Consider the following 6,000-nt stretch of genomic DNA (forward strand, 5'->3'; position numbering starts at 1 on the left):
CCACAGAGTTTGTCGGGTCAATACCCGACGAACTCGCAGAAATAAAGATGTGTGTGAATATTTACGATGCAATAATATCTACAGACTTACTAGAGTGTTGATGGTTTTTTGAAGACGTCTTATCATATAAGTGATTTTGTATTTTGAACTTGCTTTTGTTGTGTAGCTACTTTCTGATTGTAAAACTTGGTTGTTTGCAAAACTCCGGGCTGAACAAAACCAAACGTTTTTTTAAAACTACTATTTGAGATTTTCGAGCATTATGTTTCTCGAAGCGTGTTATCATACCAATATTAGTTAGACACGTTAAAATACAAACAGCATTTAGTGGCACACGGCTCAGATCGCAGAAATCAAAGTATTAATCCACACATACATTACAGGTCGTACAAAGACTGTTAGAAATGATGATCCATAAAGTTGAAGAGAAATGATTCCAATTATTATAAACATGTACATTAGGAATAAATATTCATTTCTTTAAATTAGCACTTTGGTCGGATTAATAGTATTTAAGTTACATGCATAAGTAATGTACTGTCATAAAACGAGTTTTTAGCTCTGAATAGCAGACAATTCTGTTCCAAATACCATCGGCGTTAAGCGAACACAGAGTTCGTCGGGAATCATCGCAACATCAAAACTGTGTGTGAATATATACAATGCAAAGTTATTTACAGAGAGACTTGAGGTTTGATGGTTGTTTTTAGACGTCTAATCTTACATATGTTTTATATTAAAAAAAATTCTATTTAGAGATTTTCGAGCATGATGTTTGTCGAACCTCGTTATCATTCCTAAATTAGTTAGACACGATAAAATACAAGCAGCATTTAGTGGCACACGGCTCAGAACGCAGAAATCAAAGTATTAATCCACACATACATTGACGGTCGTACAAAGTCTGTTAGAAATGATGATACATAAAGTTGAAGGGAAATGTTTCCAATTATTATAAAAATGTACATTAGGGTGAGATATTCATTTCTTTAAGTAGCACTTTTGTCCGGGTAATAGTATTTAAGTTACAGACATAAGTATTGTATTGTCATATACGAGTTTTCAGCTGTGAATAGCAGACAATATTGTATCTAATAAAATCGGCGTGCTTCGACCACAGAGTTAATCGGGAATCATCGCAACATTAAAGCTGTGTGTGAATATATACAATGCAAAGTTTTTTACAGAGAGACTAGAGTTTTGATGATAGTTTGAAGAAGTCTAATGTTATATAAATTTTATATTAAAAAAACTACTCTATTGGGATTTTACGAGCATGATGTACCTTGACCCATTTATCATACCAATATATGTATAGACACGTTAAAATACAAACAGCATTTAGTGGTACAGATCGCAGAAATCAAAGTATTAATCCACACAAACATTACAGGTCGTACAAAGTCTGTTAGATATGATGATCCATAAATTTGAAAGGAAATGTTTACAATTATTATAAACATGAACATTAGGGTTAGATATTCATAAATTTAAAGTAGCAATTTTGTCCGATTAATAGTATTTAAGTTACAGGCAAAAGTATTGTATCGTCATAATACGAGTTTTCAGCTCTGAATAGCTGTCAATTCTGTATCAAATAATATCGGCGTGCAGCGACCACAGAGTTCGTCGAGATTCATAGCAACATCAAAGATGTTTGTGAAAATATACATTTCAAAGTTATTTACAGAATGACTTGAGTTTTGATGGTTGTTGGAAGACGTCTTATCTTATATATGTTTTGTATTAAAAAAACCTACTTTTGTGGGAATTTACGAGCATGATGTACCTAGACCCTTTTATCATTCCAATATTAGTTAGACACCTTAAAATACAAACATTTTTTAGTGGCACACGGCTCAGATCGCAGAAATCAAAGTATTAAACCACACATACATTACTGGTCGTACAAAGACTATTAAGTCTGATGATCCATCAAGTTGAAGGGAAATGTTTCCAATTATAATAAACATGTACATTAGGGTTAGGTATTCATTTCTTTAAAGTAGTACTTTTGTTCCGAGTAATAGTATTTAAGTTATAGGCTTAAGTAATGTATTGTTATAATACGCGTTTTCAGCTCTCAATTGCAGACATTTCTGTATTTACATACATCGGCATGAATCGACCACAGAGTTCTTCGGCAACAAAGGTGTGTGTGTATATATACAATGAAAAGGAATTTACATACAGATTTGAGTTTTGATGGTTTTTTGAAGTCGTCTTATCTTATATATGTTTTATATTAAAAAAAATACTCTTTGGGATTTCGAGCATGATATACCTCGAACCTTTTATAATAACTTTGAAGTTGCGATGATACCCGACGAACTCAGTGGTCGATGCATGGCGAAGTTCGTAAATACAGAATTGTCAGCTTATCTGAGCTGAAAACGCGTATTTGACCATACGTTACTTTTGCTTGTAATTTAAATACAATTAATCGGACAAAAGTGCTACTTTAAAGAAATGAATATGTAACCCTAATGTATATGTTTATAATAATTGTAAACATTACAATTCAACTTTATGGATGATCATTTTTAATAGTCTTTGTACGACCTGTAATGCAGGTGTGGATTAATACTTTGATTTCTGCGAACTGAGCCGTGTGCCACTAAACGCTGTTTGTATTTTAACGTGTCTAACTAATATTGGTATGATAAAAGGTTCGAGAAACATCATGTTCGTAAATCTCAAATAGTAGTTTTTTTTAATATAAATCAAATATAAGATATGACGTCTTTAAACTACCATCAAAACTCAAGTCTGTCTATAAATAACTTTGTATTGTATATATTCACACACAGCTTTTTTGCTGCGATGATTCCCGACGAACTCCGTGGTCGATGCATGGCGATGATCGTAGAAACAGAATTGTAAGCTTATCTGAGCTGAAAACGCGTAATTGACAATACGTTACTTTTGCCTGTAACTTAAATACTATTAATCGGACAAAAGTGCTACTTTAAAGAAATGAATATCTAACCCTAATGTATATGTTTATAATATTTGGAAACATTACCCTTCAACTTTATGGATGTTAATTTCAAATAGGCTTTGTACGATTTTTAATGTATGTGTGAATTAATACTTTGATTTCTATGAACTGATCAGTGTGCCACTAAATGCAGTTTGTATTTTTACGTGTTTAACTAATATTGGTATTATAAAGGGTTCGAGGTTCATCATGCTCGAAAATCTCAAAAGAGTTTTTTTTTAACATAAAGAATGTATATGATACGACGTATACAAATAACCATCAAAACTCATGTCTCTCTGTAATTAACTTTGCATCGCACACAGTTTAGTTGCAGCGATAATTTCCGACGAACTCCGTGGTCGATGCATGGCGATGTTCGTGGATACAGAAGTGTTTGCTATTCAGAGATGATAACTCGTTTTATGACAATTCAGTACTATTTCTTGTAACTTAAATACTATTAATCGGCCAAAAGTGCTACATTAAAGGAATGAATATATAATGCTAATGTACATATATAGGTTCGATAAAAGGTTCGAGGTTCATCATGCCCGAAAATCTCAAAGGAATAGTTTTTTTAATATAAAACATATATAAGAATAGACGTCTTCAAACAACCATCTAAACTCGAGTCTCACTGTAAATAACTTTGCTTTGCATATATTCACACACCGCTTTAATGCAGCCATGAATCCCGACGAACTCTGTGGTCGATGCATGCCGTTGTAATTTTAATACAGAATTGTCTGCTATTCAGAGTTGAAAACTCGAATTATGACAATACAATACTTATACGTTTAACTTAAATACTATTAATTGGACAAAAGTGCTACTTTAAAGATTTGAATATCTAACCCTAATGTAAATGTTTATAATAAATGGAAACATTTCCCTTTAACTTGATGGCTGATCATTTCTATCAGTCTTTGTACGACCTGTAATGTATGTGTGGATTAATACTTTGATTTCTGCGATCTGAGCCGTGAGCCACCAAATGCTGTTTGTATTTAAACGTGTCTAACTAATATTGGTATGATAAAAGGTTCGAGGTACATCATGTTCGAAAGTCTCAAAAGAGTAATTTTTTTAATGGAAACATATAAAAGTTAAGACGTCTTCAAACAACCATCAAAACTCAAGTCTGTTTGTAAATAACTTTGCATTGTATATATTCACACACAGCTTTGATGTTGCGATGAGTACCGACGAACTCCGTGGTCGATGCATGCCGATGTTCATTAATACTGAATTGTCAGCTATTCAGAGGTGAAAACGAGTATTATGAGAATACATTACTTATGCCTGTAACATATATACTAATAATCGGACATAAGTGCTACTTTATAAGAAATGAATATCTATCCCTAATGTATATGTTTATAATTTGGAAACATTACCCTTCAACTTTATGGATGATCATTTCTAATAGTCTTTGTACAACCTGTAATGTAGGTGTGGATTAATAGTTTGATTACTTCGAACTGAGCCGTGTGCCACTAAACGCTATTTGTATTCTAACGTGTGTAACTAATATTGGTATGATAAAACGTTCGAGAAACATCATGCTCCTAAATCTCAAATAGTAGTTTTTTTAATATAAAACATATATAAGATAAGACGTCTTCAAACTACCATCAAAACTCAAGTTTGTCTATAAATAACTTTGCATTGTATATATTCACACACAGCTTTGTTGCTGCGATGAATACCGACGAACTCCGTGGTCGATGCATGCCGATGTTTGTTGATATAGAATTGTCAGCTATTCAGAGGTGAAAACGTGTATTATGAGAATACATTACTTATGCCTGTAACTTAAATACTATTAATTGGACAAAAGTGCTACTTTAAAGAAATTAATATCTAACCCTAATGTATATGTTTATAATAATTGGAAACATTAACCTTCAACTTTATGGATGATCACTTCTAATAGTCTTTGTACGACCTGTAATGTATGTGTGGATTAATACTTTGATTTCTGCGAACTAAGCCGTGTGCCACTAAATGCTATATCTATTTTAACGTGACTAACTAATATTGGTATTATAAAAGGGTCGAGGTTCATCATACTCGAAAATCTCAAAAGAGTAGTTTTTTAATATAAAACATGTATATGATACAATGATTTCAAACAACCATCAAAACTCATGTCTCTCTGTAAATAATTTTGCATCACACACAGCTTAGTTGCAGCGATGATTTCCGAAGAACTCCATGGTCGATGCAAGGCAATGTTCGTGGATACAGAAATGTGTGCTATTCAGAGCTGAAAACTCGTATTATGACAATTCAATACTTAAGTCTGTAACTTAAATACTATTAATCGGAAAAAGTGCTACTTTAAAGAAATGAACATCTAACCCTAATGTACATGTTTATAATAACTGGAAACATTTCCCTACTACTTTATGGATCATCTTTTCTGACTGTCTTTGTACGACGAGTAAATGTGTGGTTGGATTAATACTTTGATTTCTGCGTTCTGAGCCGTGTGCCACTAAATACTGTTTGTATTTTAACGAGTCTAACTAATATTGGTATGATGAAAGGTTCGAGATATATCATGCTCGTAAATCTCAAATAGTTTTTTTTAATATAAAACATATATTAGATAATACGTCTTCAAACAATCATCAAAACTCAAGTCTGTCTATAAATAACTTTGCATTGTATATAATCACACACAGCTTTGTTGCTGCGATGATTCCCGACGAACTCCGTGGTCGTTGCATGGCGATTTTCGTAGATACAGAATTGTCAGCTTATCTGAGCTGAAAACGCGTATTTGACATTTCGTTACTTTTGCCTGTAACTGAAATACTATTAATCGGACAAATGTGCTACTTTAAAGAAATGAATATCAAACCCTAATGTACATGTTTATAATAATTGGAAACATTTCCCTTCAACTTTATGGATCATCATTTCTATCAGTCTTTGTACGACATGTAATGTATGGTTGGATTAATACTTTTATTTCTGCGTTCTGAGCCGTGTGCCACTAAATGCTGTTT

The sequence above is a fragment of the Zootermopsis nevadensis genome, unplaced genomic scaffold (assembly GCF_977971745.1).
Source record: "Zootermopsis nevadensis isolate Lab colony 2312 unplaced genomic scaffold, Znev_1.0 Znev_ptg000058l, whole genome shotgun sequence".
In the NCBI taxonomy this organism is placed as follows: domain Eukaryota; kingdom Metazoa; phylum Arthropoda; class Insecta; order Blattodea; family Termopsidae; genus Zootermopsis; species Zootermopsis nevadensis.